The sequence below is a fragment of the Grammomys surdaster genome, unplaced genomic scaffold, assembly GCF_004785775.1.
Source record: "Grammomys surdaster isolate TR1022 unplaced genomic scaffold, NIH_TR_1.0 63, whole genome shotgun sequence".
Taxonomy (NCBI): domain Eukaryota; kingdom Metazoa; phylum Chordata; class Mammalia; order Rodentia; family Muridae; genus Grammomys; species Grammomys surdaster.
In genome coordinates, this window is record NW_021604565.1 from 20,968,951 (window position 1) to 20,985,216 (window position 16,266).

The window sequence follows — 16,266 nt, forward strand, 5'->3', positions numbered from 1 at the left end:
TTCCTCATACTTATATATTCTTATTTCATTAGAAATTACAGTAGTCTCAAATGTGGCAGCTGATACTCCACCCCCAGGACCCATCAAAGCAGAGAATCCTTTAAGGAGTTGAAGGAACCAGGCTCTTTAACTGATGCTAAGCCTTTAATCCTAGAGTTAAGGAGTCAGAGGCAGAACATCACAGCTGACTCCAAGCCACACTGAGCTACACGGTGAAACTGTCTCAAATACAAAACAAGCAACCAAAAAGTCATCGAAATAATCAACCTTTTCTTCTGTTCTGGGTGCTTCATGAAGCTCTAGTTTCTAGCAGGCTAAGTCATTGAACTTACTAGAAGTCTTGGTGGCAAGATTGTTCTAGATCTTCATCAGGCTGAATGCCTGCCTTCCAGATCTGCAGGTATTCTAAGAATTCCAGAAGGAAGATGAGTTTTCTTAAGGTCCCTAAAATGAGCTATTCAAATATGTCTAAACTTAGTTTCAGCTTAGCCCTCATTCCCGTTCAAAAAGGTCTCTACTGAATGTGTGCTCTGACTCTAGAGATGAACTGAACAATCACAACAACAACAACACCTTATTTTTCAAGGTGATGAATTAGAGGATGCAGAAATCCACAGATTAATAAAGTTACCCAAAAGCTCTCATACTGTTAAAATGTAACTTTTACTGAGGAAACGTTGAAGGGAATCACTAACTTGGTATAATACGTGATAGTGGCATGGTAGCCATATTTCTGGCAGGTCCACATGGAGCTTTCCCAAATAGAAAGCTCCTATTTGGGACAATTGATAGAATTCTACAAAACCCAAGCATTTGTCTCCTGTGTACCATCTCCTGCATACCATCTCCTCTGAACTATCTCCCAGTGTCTTCACCCTCTGATCCTATTAGACATCCTCAGAAGTGAAAGAGAAGACAGATAAAGCTGGGGAAAGAGGCATTCTTCTGTCAGTGTAACTGAGGAAATTTTCTTTGTTCTTTCAATCATGGTGATGTACCTTTAACCTTCAAATTTTATATAGAAAAATAAAATTTGACTAAGGCAAAGTAAGTTCAAAGGGAGATCCCCTCACAAATATGTAACATATTTCAAAGTAAGTAGGCTAAAAGCATAAAGATTAAAGAAAGATTTTTTGTTTGTTTTTCAAGAGCAGATCTTTTGAAGTGGCTGAAACCACACTTCAAAATAGAAAGGGTAAAGACGTCAGCTTCTAATTCCAAGCCAAGAGAAAAGGACTTGCATTTGGCTCATAGAAAACTTAATATGTGTTCCTGGAGTTCAGTATACACAATGGAAGAGGATGTGGACCAAAAATCAATGGCTGCAGCAGGTTTTCGAAGTGAAGGGTAGAACTTACTCAGTGTATCTAATAGACACACAGAGATGAGCTATGAATCTCTCTCTCTGTCTCTCTATCTGTCTCTGTCTCTCTCTGTCTGTCTTTGTCTCTCTCTCTCTCTCTCTCTCTCTCTCTCTCTCTCTCTCTCTCTCTCTCTCTCTCCCTCCCTCCCTTCCCCTCTCCCCTTGCTCTCCCCATCCTCCCCTCTCTCTGAGAGAGAGAAGTTGGTTGGGGAGAGAGTCCAACAATGAGAAACATTGTCTAAGAAGGCTGCCTAAAAGAAAATAGAAAGGGAAGCAGGAAGCGTCCAATGGACGATTATAAGCAACAGAAAAAGCTCAAGCCAACGGCTGGAATAGAACTAGTCATAACTTTATGGGAACTGTAGGTAAAGGAGACTCTGACAAGAAAGTTTAGAGAAGATACATGAAAGCCGTGCGACAAACACTTGCTGTATCAAAGAGTACAGCTGACACTTGGTTTTTCATCACTGGGTATCTGAGCACTTTTGTAGCCCCCTCAGCTATTTCCCTGACAGGCGGTGAAACATCTGACTAAGATGGGGTTGAGGAGGCCAAAGCACTGGTATTCCGTGCTGAGACTTAAGGTCAGGCTTTCTAAGGCAAGTCCCATTCACTTTCCATTTCATGATACATCTTTTCTCTTAGAAAATTAAATTCCTAGATTGGTAAATTACCAACTCTAGGAAAAACAATAAATAAATAAAAGCCAGAGAATTGGCACCATATGTAGATATGTAGATATTTTTCCACCTAAGTTATAATTTCACCCACTGGAAATTTTCGGTCAGTTTTTTTTTTGTGGTAGGCATTTAACGCAGAGGTTTTATAATATAATGCTTGGCAGTAAAGAAGATTTCTAAAACCTGTCTTCTTCGCCACAGACTTGTTAAAAAGCTATCGATTTAGCTGTTGTAGGCTTTCTCATGTTTGTCTTTTAAGAACTTTATAGAATTGTCATACTATAATCCCATAGTAGATTATAAAAGAAAAACCACAAGTTAATAACTACTTTTTAAATATTTCTCTAGTTTTAAGGAATCCAAAAGCAATACAGCTTCTACATTCATACAGTAGTCCCATTTTCTTTTAAACTCCTTGCTTGTAAATATTTTTTCTGACATTTTTGCTTTAGAAACTGATATTTTAATTTTAAAAATAATTTTACATATTACAATGGGCTATTTTATTCAATTGCTGAAAAGAAAAGTCACTCTGTGTATGAGAGTATATGCCTATGATGGAGATGTGGGAGGGCATGTATGCGTGTGTGTGTGTGTGTGTGTGTGTGTGTGTATACACACATGCATGTATGAGTGTTGTGGGTATTCATTCTTGGCTTATGATTTATACTTAAAAGAGCAGCTAAAGAATACAATTTCTGTTTCAGAGCAGGTCATGGTAGCTCTGATCTTGCCCAACATCATTTGGCTTGTTTGAGAGTTGAGATTCTATCCCTACCTCGATTTCAAAAATGGTCCTGTCCCATTGTTTAAGAGGAAACAATACTGCAAAGGAAATAATGAGACAGTCTCTGCAGGCATGCCTGGCTGGTTTTTCTAGGTAGTCTGTTGGTATTAGATACAAAATGAAATTGTCAAAAAACAGAAACAGTAAAACAAAACAAAAAACATATAAACAAAAAACACAACAAAAAAAATTTAAACAACAAAAAAAATTTTAAGAAACCAGGCTCAGAGAGCTTCTAGGAAGTTCAATTTACAGAAGTCCCTGGATGATACAGCCCTAAAGTGAACATAGAAGCTTTCTGTACATTCTCATATCACAGCTCTTATAATACCCCTTATAATAAAGGTATACGTGTATATATCCCTAAATTCTGTGAGCTACAGTCAAACCAAGGAAGGGGTTGTGGTGACTCATAGTCAGTTAAACTGGAACACAGATAAGACAACCTGAAGGCTGGTGTGTATCCCTGAAAATATAATGAAAGGAGCCGTTTGGGGACTGAGTCTTTACCCCGAGACCTGATACTATCTCCAGGCAGAGAGTGTCAGAATTGAGTTAAGGTCTGAGCCCCTGATGGTGTCTACTGCAGAACTGATTACTGACTTAGTGTTTGGAGAAACAGAAACTCTACACATGTAGTGTAGAAAGTAATCTATGTTGTGAGCATATAGTCTGAGTTTCGATTTGTTGTTTCATACGAAGCACTGTTCTAAGATCTGAAAAAAAATGGTAATATCATTCTCATCATGGTCGATGCAATGGTCAGGGAATAGAAAGCAAGAGTATCTGCCTGCATTTTCTATATTAAGTAAAGTATTTGTATTTTGGGATATTGTGTCTGATCTTTCTAAAAATTTCTTTGTCTGGTCACTGTAATGATATGTACATGGCTCATCTTGTTCTGTCTTTTTAGCACTGGAATAAAATATACTGATAAAAACAGCTTAAAGAAGGAAAGGGTTTTTATGTGTTTGTTTTCTCACAGTTCAAGGGTATAGTCCCTCACACTGAGAAACCAAAACAGCAGGGATTCAAAGAAGCTGGCCATACTGTATCAAAGGAGAGAGAGAGAGAGAGAGAGAGAGAGAGAGAGAGAGAGAGAGAGAGAGAAAGAGTAGTACTCAGCTTGCTTTCTCTATTTCTATAAACTCAGGATCTCCAGATGGGTCTTCTAGGCCCAGTGAGATGGCTAATAGGTAATGCCAGGGTTCAATCATTAGGATCTCTGTGGTAAAAGGAGAGAATCGGCTCTTGCATATTTGTCCTCTGATATCCATAGTTTAATGTAGCCTTCATACACACACACACACACACACACACACACACACACACACACAAATACACATGTATGTGTGCACACAGACTAAATAAATAAATACATAAATAATTTTTTGTTTTTTTTAAAGATGGGTCTCCCCCACATCAGTTATTATTATAATCAATATTATCTCCCCACAGGCTTGCACTGAGGCTAAAATAACTTAGATAACCATGCACAGGTTTGCCAAAAGAACTGCCTCATAGATGATTCTGAAGTTGGAGAGATTGACAGTTAGGAATAACTACCATGCCTCTCCTTTTTATGCTTGCTTTGGGAGAAGATTGTCATATGAAGTCCAGTGGCTGGCCTCAATCTCAAGATCCCACTGCCCTATTTCCAAAACTTTCTAGTGGATTATGGAAATATACTACCATGCTGAGTATCTCCTTTTGTCCTCCAAACTATCATCTAAATTATCTCAGCTAATCATAACAATGAAATGAAGACTGACTATATGCTTATTAAATGCCATGCCCAATCCTGAGTGACTCTTACGATAACCCTATAAGATTGCCATCTCTTTACCTAGACAAGGATACCTGAAGCTTAGAAAGCTTAAGAAAACATGTCTGCATTCACAGGGTTCCTAGTGGTAATCTGAACTTAAAATCCTGGCAGTCTAATTCTCAGGCCCAGCCTCGATTCTGACATTTAATTTTGTCTCACCTTTCTTTAAGTATCTCCCTGTGAAGTATTTAGTAAAAGGTGTTTCTATCAAAATTACTGATCAATATGGATTTTTAACTTATCATCTCTATGTTTTCAACAAAGATTTTAACTGTTTTATTTTTTACTCTCAGTCTCTCTTTTCATAACAAGTGCAAAGTGTCCATGCATTCTTTGAGGACTGATGAAATCACACATGTCATCCATAAATAGATGCCACCAGACTGTGGACTTTCAGTAAATGACAGCCCATCTTTTCTACAATTGCTGCTCATATCAGGCCAAGCCTGGATTCAATAAACCATTAGGCTTCTTGTTACTCTGGTCCATGCATAGCATGGACGAGACACTGTGTAACCGACAGTTATTAGATGGGGTGCTCGCCAGCCTAGAACAAAGACTAGTTGTTGTGTTTTATAAAAAAAAAGAAAAGGAACCCAGGGATATGTTTGGTAGAGGAGAGGTATGGTGTAGGGGCGGGGATGGGGGAAGGGACCATCTCTGCAGGCCCATGCTGAGGCATCCCTTCCCCCTGAGGTACCAGCTACAGGATGAGTGTAGTGTAGAATAGAGTTTACTTAGGGCATGGGGAGGAGAGGAGAGGGGGTAGTAGAGACAGAGAAAGGCAGAAAGAGGGAAAGAGGGAGAGAGAGAGAGAGAGAGAGAGAGAGAGAGAGAGAGAGAGAGAGAGACTTGCCATGAACAAGTGGAGAGAGAGGGGGGAACAGAAGAGAAGGGATGGGGGGAGGAGAGTAAGAGCAAGAGAATGAGAGAGAAGGAGGGTGCAGCCCCTTTCATAGCGAGTCAGGCATGTTTGGCTGTTGCCAGGTAAGTGTGATGTGGAGCCTAGAAGAAATGCTAACACTAGTCCTCATCTTTCTTTGTAGTGAAGAGTTTCTAAGTCTTTTGTAATACATTATAGAAACAGAAATAACCTTGTGATTTATCATAAGAACTCCCCTTAAGACATAACTATTATGCATCTCTTTGCCCTCTATCCTGCTCTAGTTTTGCTAGTAAATGGTTCCAAATACAATTTAAATATGTAGGACAAAGGCCTGCTATCACAGAAAACCCAAGTCAAAGGAGTATGGTTGCCTTATACTGCGAATACTACATTCTTTTAAATTTTTTTTTTTATGTACTTATTCTTTAAGAATTTCATACATGGATACAACGTATTTTGGTCATACTCACACAACTCTTTTCTTCAAAACTACCAGACTCTCTCAATGTGTCCCTTTTGCAACTTCATGTTTTCTTTGTTCCTCCTCTCCTTCCTGTTCCCCTCCTCCTCTTCCTCCTCCTCCTCCTCCTCTTCCTCTTCCTCTTTTTTTTTTTCTTGTTTTCTGAGAAAACTCTTCTAATTAAGTTTGAAGTCTACCATCGACTGGATAGTCTTTTGGGGCTTGACACATAATGGCAGGGCTTCTCCTCTGACCTTGTCTGAGGAATTCTAAGCCCACACACAGGCGGGTGTGGAGTGTCACATACCTCAATTAGATCAATTTTCTTTCTCCTGATAAAACCTGTTCAACCAGTACCTGAGATTCCTGGAATGCTTCCCCATGCTAATGAGGCATTTTGGTGCCTTAGCCCGTCCTTGATGTTCCTACTCTCAGTCATCCAAAACCTTATAAGCCTCGAATCACCCTAAGTAGAGTTGATCACCAGAAGTACTTACAGATCTTCAAAACCCTTGCACATCATCTTTGCTCCCACTGTCCCCATGGATTGTATTGGGCAATGATCCACACAGGCAAAGTAGTTACACAGGCAAAGTGATCCAAACTACTACTTCTTCTTCTTCTTCTTCTTCTTCTTCTTCTTCTTCTTCTTCTTCTTCTTCTTCTTCTTCTTCTTCTTCTTCTTCTTCCTTCTCCTTCCTTCTTTTTCTTTCTTCCTCCTCCTCCTCTTCTTGTTCTTGTTTTTCTTCTTGTTCTTCATGTTCTTCTTGTTGTTCTTTTCCCTCTTCTACTCTTCATCCTTTTCTCCTCCTACCCCCTCTTCCTCCTCTTTCCCCTCCTCCTCCTCCTCCTCCTTCTCCTCCTCCTTCTCCTTCGTTTTCCTTGCCTATTCCCCACTGATTCCAATTAATGCTAGCCATAGGCACACAGTTAGGTAGCCATCCACTGGAACACAGTCAACTTTCCAGTGGCCACAACCCAAACAGCAAAAACAAAGAAGACTCCCCTTCAGTAGCCATCAACTATAAATAGCACCTAAGCTTGAGCTGAAACTGAGAGGCCAAACCTACTCCATCTTGGAACCAGCCTCCATCTTAAAAGAAAAATAAAAGTGTGAGAACTTGACCTGAACCCAGGCTACACCTAAGTCCCAGGAAGGACCCCATGGCTTGTCCTTGGCCCAGATCCGGAGTTACTCCTTAGCTACTTCCTAGCAAGAGTTAATCTAAGATTAGTCTGATTGTCACAGATGTACTTTCAGACGGTTTGTGGGTTTGTGATTGTTCACAGTCTTGCTTCAAAATACCCACCTGACGGCTTACAATAGTCATTCTATAAGATGCTTGCCAGGCTGCATACCCCTCACTTGTTCAAATTTCCTACAAAATCTTGTTCTGCTGAGGGTTTGTGCCAGCTCCACCTTCCCATCCTGCTGTGTCAGGGTTGGGTTGGAGGAAAGCCCAAACCTGAGCTTGTAATAAAGAAACCCTAATGCGATTGCATTAGAAATAGCTCCTTGGTGATCTTTTGGGATTCATAAACGCTTCCAGGCACAACAAACCCCCTTCCATTTATGCTGAGATTTTTGAGTGGCTTATTTTATTCAGACTTTCTGTAGGTAACCATAGACGCTATGAATTCCTAAAGGCAACAGATATGTATGTCATCTCCAGGAGACAGCATTTCAGAGCTTTCTTCCTAATTCTTTGGTTCTTATTTTTTGATGTTGTTTCCTTCTCTATAATGTTTCCTATGTTTTGGGGCTGGTTATGTGTCATGTTATCTATGATTCCTTTAGGGCAGACAACTTTAAGTTACTAATTTTCAGTATTTTGACCAGATATGAGTCTCTGTGCTGATCATTTACCACGGAGAAACAACGTTGAAAGGAGCACACATCTGAGGGTATAAACATAAATATTTAGAAGGCAGCAAAAGAACATGCCATTTATCAACTATAACAACAGTCGGTTCCTTCCTAGGGTCTATAATCTGTTCAGGTGTGAGATTTTCAGCAGGTTTATAGTACCATTGCTGAATTTCCTCTTTCAGAGAAAAACTAAAATACAATCAGAATATGATTGTTTACACTATAACAGATATCTCATTATTGCATTAGTGGACACATCCTGTCTGGCAAGTCAGTGTTGTAGCTGGCAGAGACCAGGGATGGATATTGACAACTTTTTCTTCAGTGTTGTGATTAGCACCTTCTAGCACTACGAGACCTAAATGCAGGAAGCAAGTTTCCTAGTCAGTTCAAAATTGATTTCAGGATGTTCAGAAACCAATGTATATGGTGTTTTTAAAAATAGGATCATATCTTTTGGTTATGATGGGCAACTAAGAGAGAGAGTGATAGGCTTTGTTGTATTGGGGACCTCTGGCTTATCTGTATCACCAGAGCAAGCATCTCAGCACTGCTCTGCCCTCAGCATGAGGCAGGGTCAGCTCTCCTGCTCTCATGCTCTCCAGATGGCTCACCTACACCCACTCCACCAGAGCCAGCTCTACTGTGCTGTCCAGGCAAGGTACAGGCCCTGCTCTGCTGAATGCTGCAGCCAGTGAGGAGCCACCTCCTGGCAAATGAATGGCAGGTTTAGCTCTCCCATGCTCATGTCTTTGGGCCCCCTACCTGCACTCCCTACCAACAGGGACTGCTTTCCTGAGTACTGCAGCCAGTGAGAGGTAGGGCCAGCTCTCCACACCATGGCACCAATGTGGAGCAAGGCCAAACCTGCACAGTCCCTGGCCGTCCATGTTCTTTAAGCATTACTCAGACCAGAGATATCCCCATGATCTCTAGAGGTAATATGAGCCATGCACATCAGCACAGACCACTTGACAGTACTGGGACTTCACCATGACCTCAGGCAGAAGGGCTGGCTACTCAAAACAGGCTATTTCTCTCTTCCCTAGAGCCCCAGTTTCATTTCCCTTCACAATGCTCAAACTGTTTTGCTTCACTTCCTCTCTCCTTTGCCCACCACACCCCTGCACACTGAAGTGGCTTCTGTTGCAGGAGTGCCACAGGGCTGGTGAGCCTCTGGGTGACCTCTTCTGCCAGTATTGCAGGTGTCTGTGTGTCTACAGCCTACCAGAGTCATGTAGTAGCAGGTGGATCTCTGAGTGTTTGGATGTCTTTCCCTACCAGTTCAGCATGGCATGGCGTTGGGCAGGTCTCATGTCTTCCTCCTTCTGAGCTGCTCACCATGGTGGTAGGGAAAACTCTGTATGTCTATAGCCCATCTTGCTGTGTGGCAAAGGGCTGGTCTGTGGGCTTCTTATCCCACCCGTGCCCTGAGTTATGGGTCCACTGGTCTCTGGATGTCTCTTGACTTTATTTTTAACCTCCACTGTCATCAAGCACAGCCTTGGGTAACTATGATGACCTCCTTGTCACTTACCTCAGCACAGCAGCCAGAGGTCCCAGTTCAAGGCATGTCAGGGGAGCATTTTTGAATTAGTGATTGATGTGGAAGATCTCAACCATTGTGAGTAGGGCTGCCCTTGGGCTGGTGGTCTTGGTTTCTATTAGAAAGCAGGCTGAGCAAGCCGTGGGGAGTAAGATAGCAAGCAATATCCCTTCATGGCTTCTGCATCAGCTCCTGCCTCCAGGTTCCTGCCCTGTGTGAGAGCCTCTTCTGACTTCCTTCAGTGATGAACTATGGATGGAGAAGCACAAGCCAAATAAACCCTTTCCTCCACCAACCTACTTATGGTGTTGCTTTGTCATGTTGTTTCATCATAGCAATAGAAACCCAAACTAAGACATCATCCGTACGATTCAAAGCAGAAATACCTATGCTTTGATTTGACCAAGACTGTGGTTGGTCAGGGGACTCTGATCTACAGAGTCCACACTCAGCAGTGGGCATTTTCAGTTTACTCTTGTGGGCTCCACATGCCACAAGTACCCATTTCCCAGAAAAGTTACACTGGCACTTATTTATTCTGATTTCTCTCCAGACAGTAATTACATAAACTGTGTAATAGCAAAAGGAAGTGCCCACCAGGAGACATACACTAAGTGCCTGGTTGCCTGTTGTCCCATTCCTGGGACCTAATATGTTAAGAAGTTCTTGAATATGAATCAATGTTTGAAACCTTATGGAGAAGTTGTACCCCCACGAGTGTTCTTTGCCCACAAATGCTGACTTTATTAGAGAAGTCCCTCCAGGTTGAGGGTTATATGAGGATTTGTCACACAGTATATCCTTAAGTGTAAAAGAAACTTTCTAAGTAAATTAACTAATAGTGAGAATAACAAAAACTTTCCTAAACTGTATTTTTTAAGATAGAATATACTTTCCAAATATTACAGAAATTGTACTTCATCTTGATTTACAGCCCTAATGTTTCAAACAACACTGTATAAAATTCACACTTAGCTTCAGAGCAACTGGTTATGGTTGCTATGGCAATGGGATCTGTGCCTATGAGAAGAAAAAATAATTCCTTTTGAGCAAGATATTTATGAGTATATCTGACTACATGACAAGAACATTTTAACTGTTTTTTTAAGAGCAATTTATGTATTTAGGCTGATGATCCTTTGTATATGTAAATTCTTCCTAGAAAGAGAAAATGTATGACTTAAAATTTTTAGTATTTTTTGTATGATTACAATTTGAACTTAAACCTTACTGGTAAGAGGTTTAATTTCAATTATAATATCCATTATGTGAGATGAGTAGTTCTACCATAATAAATATATAGAATACCTAGACATACATCTTTGACAAGATTGCTAATATAATATTTTTTAAGGGCCAGAAGTGGGTGGCCAGAAGGAGTGTTAAAGCAACAGTGAGAAATACACTCAGCCTTTAAATAGCAACTATTCAGACAAAACTTCCCAAATAGATTTTACAGACAGACAGTGCTAACTGGATCTATGTGTTTTAAAAAAGTTTAGATCATGAAGAAGGCTGCACCCAAGACATATTTATAATAAGCATACAACAAAGTATGGAGCTGACTTAGAGGGTGCAAAACTCAAAACCACATCGCAGGATGCTTACTTGTGCTGAAATAATGGGCTGTAGGCAGAATGGATTGCCTTTGGCATGGATAACTAACATTATGAATAGTAACTAACCCTGAGGAGACAAGAAGAGAGCTGCCGTGTTTCAGTTTTGAACTCTGCACCTTCACGTCTTTAAAACAAACAGCAGAGGATACTGGCCAGAGTTAATTTCGGGCTACAGCTTCAACCCCTAATAATCCTGCTCCTTTTCCTTTTTAAATAATATGCTACCGGCAAATGGCCATTGATGATGATGGAAAAAATCTACTTCTCTTTTCCTTGGGACCAGCATTTCTAGTAGTGAGCCAAAGGTTTTACTGGATGTGACAATAATAGGGTTTGTATGCCTAGAGACTTTCATTGACTTTTACTGCTGGTTCCAGCACATTTCCCATTTCCGCTCACATCATGACAGTTTACGAATAAATCACTGTGCTCATGGCCGACCTCTTCTCCTCTACTCCTCTACCTCTGTCTCTGTCTCTCTGTCTCTGTGTCTCTCTGTCTCTGTCTCTCTTTGCCTTTCTCTGCCTCTACTACCCTCTTAACTCCCCCCTCCATGCCTGAGATAAACTCTATGCTACACATTCACACAAAAACAACAAGAAGACTGAGTCTTAACATGGTTGCAGGTGAGAGCTGTCATGTCCAGCTTGCTGTATATACATGACGTCTTTGACACTACTATCAAGTTAGCAACCTGCATACAAGATAGATCATATTAGTATTCTATATTGTTGTATGGCAATCAACACATTTGAACTTGGAGAGGATAAAAGTCCATAGATAGCCATATTATGCTCAGATAAAAATGAATTGAACCACAAAGTAGCAGATAAATGTGGGATGAGACAAGTTATATCATTCAACTGTAATCCTAGACACAGAGTGAGAATTTACCCTTCTTTTCATTTTAATCTCTTTGTAGCAGAAAAAGAAACAAAAAATGAATAAAATCCATTATTTTTCTAAATTTCTATCCAGACTCCTCTGAAGAAATTTGGCTAACTGGAATAATTGCTCTTAGCTTTCATGTCTTCCCGTATTAAGCAATGGGTTACTGTTATTGTTTCTCCCATATAATGGGAGAAATGAAATGCTCCATGGAAAGTTAATTTTCTCTTAATAACACTGAAGTTTTTAATTTAATTAAATTTAATGTTTTTCTTATTCACTTTACACTCCACTCATGCCTCTCTCCTGGTCACTCCTTCCAACAATCCCTCCCCCACCCCCCATCCCCTTCTCCTCTGAGCAGATGGGTGTGGGGAAAAATATAGGGGGGGGGTTCCACAGCAGTGGAGTTCCGGGGGCTGGCTTTGGCAGCGGCAGGCCCCAATGACACGAGGAAGTCCTTGGTTCCAGAAAGGTTTATTGTCATGGCGGATGGTAGATGGATCTGGTTGTACCGAAAACTCAGGGCAGTCCCAAGTTATATAGGGAGGGAGAAAGGGGGAGGATCAGGGGAGTATCTGGGGAAGCATCCTTAATTTGCTCCTCCCTCTGGCCTTCATTAGTATGTAAATCCCTAGGGCCTGAGGCCTAAGTTCACACCCTCTACCTGTGCACTTTGGGAGGGGCTGTAATGGCTGGCCTACGTGACTGAACAATGTAATTCTATGGAGACTAGACTGCTTTTCAGGACCCTGGATTTTGGGGGCACGCCGAACTCCTGCCAGTTCTCATGCAGAGTCTTGGGGTTCTAGGCAACTGCCCAGCCATGACCGAGAATACCCTTACAAAGTTCCACAGGTGGGAGATCCCCTAGGAATGCTCTCAACCCTGGCACCTCATGTCTTAGCAAGGTCAGGTGTTTCCTCTCCCACTGATGACAGAGAAGGCAGCCCTGTTAGGAGAACATATCCCACATCCAGGTAACAGCTTGTGGGATAGCCCTAGTTCCAATTGTTCAGGACTCACATGACAGTCAAGCTGCACATGAGTGGAGAGGCCTAGATTCTGAACCACCAACCAAAGAACATACATGAGAAGTTTTTTAAAGATGCTTTAAACTGTTCAGTTTGTTTATTAAACTATTAACCTTAAATATTAGTTGTTAGGTTTCCAAGCCCAGAACAAAGAACTAAGGGGCATATGTTACATACCAAAACAGAACTGGCCATCAGGTTCTCCCAGCATTCCTCAGTCCTTACATAACATGGCCTGCCCCCAACCCTGAACTTTTCAGGTAATTGGCTGGGCTGCCCTTCCTACAGAAGCTCTTTCCTATATAATCCAGACATTTTGGTTTCTTCTTTTCTCTCCCCCACTCCCTTTCTTCTCTCTGTGGACATGTTTTCTCGCTCTTTTTTCTCCCTGCTGTCTCCCTTTCCATGGAGACTTCCCTGGTCTTCTTCCTTGGGGCCAGTAAACTCACCTTCTAAGAGCAGCTTCCCAATAAACCTGTGTTTATATATATCTTAATCTGGCTTAAATTGGCTTATTTTAAATTTATTACTAGTCATCAAAAACGTTTAAATTTCCAGAATATTGACATTCATTATTTTAAAAATCAAATAAAATTCTCTAGTCGTCAGACCAATAAAACAATCTACTAAAATTATCAAAAAAAAAAAAATCTGTGCTTTCACATATGCCTGCTCAGACTGTCACTGTATGCTATGAGCTGCAAGCCTTTGTCTCACTTGATCAGGAAATAAATGTGAATTCCTAATCAGTACTCAACCATGAACATCTGCTCATTAATAAAAATCTATTAACATTCAAGTTTTATCAGTGTGACAATAAAAAGCACCCTTTGATAAAAATTCAGATATTGAGGTGGGGTAATGTAGAAGTGTGGGACTCTGAGCAGGGTCAGTGCACCAGGTTCAACCACAGCTGAAGAACTTAAACCATGGAGACTCTCCCAAAGGGAGCCTGAGTAAAACCAAAAGGAGGTAGATCGGAAGCTTTAAAATGTTTTTATGTTTTAAATGCAAACGTTTTATGCATAGTACAGGCAGAATGAGTTAGATCCCATGGAGAAAAGCAATCCAGAAAGTCATTTAGTGGTAGTAATGATTATGGTCTATGAGTGTTTTCTGATGGTAATTTTAATGGACTGTGAATTTTAAAATATCTTTTGTTCTTCCTACTTTAACATCTGGTCATTCTCTTCTGCCCTCACACATGATTTGGGCATTAGACACTACAAAAAAAATTGCACATTTTAAGAAGGAGTTTCCATTGAGGGATCCTGAGGTGCTGGCATGTAGGATCACCAACAAAATTTAAAATATTCTCTTACAGGTATGTTACAGGTGAATTTGGATAGGAACTCAATGTAGGAACCTAGAGGCAGGAGCTGATGCAAAGGCCATGTAGAAATGCTGCTTATCATGTGGCTAGCTTCTTACAGAAGCTAGAGCCACCAGCCTGAAGTGGCCTCACACAATTGCCTGAGCCTTTCCACATTAGTCACTAACAGAATGCCTCACAAGAGTGCCTACAGCCCTATCTTATAGAGGCAGTTTCTCAGTGAAATTGAGGCTCTTTCTCTGGTGACTCTAGGCCATAACACGTTGATATAAAACTACCCAGAACAGTTGCATTCCTTTTGTTCTCTGTTGTGAAGCAAGTCCCCAGACACCAGGGTTTCTGTAGAAGTGTGTGATTTATTTATTTATTTATTTATTTATTTATTTATTTGATATGGGGAGGTATAGTTACTAAAAATGTCGCAGTAATCTCAGAGTACTGTAGAAGCTGAGGCAGGAGGGGCTTAAGTTTCAGAACTGCAAGAACTTTTCTCAAGGAAAATAAAACACAATAAAAGAGTAATACTATATGGAGCAGATTTCAGTAAAGAGGGTGGGGTTAGAATAGTTCAGGTTAAAAGGATAGATAGATGCATCACGCTGAGAGAACAAAAGCAACTGAAACTTTAAAAAGGTATAGGAAGGAAAGGCTAGCTGAGCAAGAACTTGAAAAAACTGCTTTCAGCTTTTGGATATATTATAAACACAAATATATGTACACACACACACACACACACACACTCCCTTACCAGCCACTTCCTAACAGTAGCTTCTAAAGCGTTCTTAGTCCAACAAAGTAATAAAGTCTGATTTTTACAAGCATATAAGATAGAAAAAAATGTGTTTGTGTGTGTGTGTACATACATACATATTTATAAATGTAGAAATGAAACTATCTGGAAGAACAAGGGTCTATGGGAGGTGGGAGGAAAAAAGAGGGGTAGGAGGGAGCATCTGTTCAAGTTACAATGTATCCTTAAGAGAAAGTATTTTAAAGAAACAAAGTAACATGTACAATGAAAAGCAAAAACAAAAAGCCAATCAAACAGCAGAAAAATATCCAATTCTAAGAGAGAACCACAAAAAAGACAGGAGCTTGGTAAAATGGCTAGCTCCTGATGCAGGATATAAGGAGGGACTTAGAGGAAACACCCGCCTTACTTTCAGTTAAAAACTGGACCGAGATTTAATCAGATCAGGATAAATTCTGGAAGAGACGTGTAAAAGTCTCAGGTGCTGCAACAATCGGGGTCTGTCCTAGTCACACCCAAATCATTCTGAGGCAGAGGGGGCTTCTCTAGTGTTTCACAATCTATATGCAGCTTCGCCTTGGCCCCATCCAGCAGACAGGTTTAAGGATGGAACAGAAGGAGACTTGGTCACAGGCTAGACACACATCTACAAGGGAGGAAGGGAGAACAACTTGGCAGGAGCCCAATCGCTCGAGGACAAAACACTCAACCAACAACCATACTACTAACAAAAGGCCAAAGGATCCGGACTGTCGCGACTAACCACGCCCCTATGCACTCATTGGCTTGAGGCTTGCACGTCAATTACGTATCTATCTTCTATTGGGCCAGGAGTACGAGAGGCAGGGTGCGGGAAAAGAGGGCCGGGAGACAGGGTCTGGGCGGGGAAATGGGCGTGTCCGGGCGGAGCTAGGGCGGGGTCCGGGCGGGTATTTGGCGAAGGGGCGGCCATGGCGGCTGCGCGGCGGCAACGGCGGCTGCGACGGAGCGCGCGCCCGGCTTTGAATGAGCGGAGCTGGGACTGAGCTGGCTGAGCGCGAGCTCGAGGCGGACAGCGGCTGTGCGCGCGCGCGCCTCGTGAGCGCGCGTGGCCCGCGGCAGCTCGGAGCCTCCGCCGGGCGGGCGGGGAGGGGGAGGGGCAGGTGAGTGTGTGCGGCCTGCGCGCGCCCGCGAGGGGCTTTTTTTCTCTACCCACCCGCCTCCTGACCCGGGGTCGGCCTG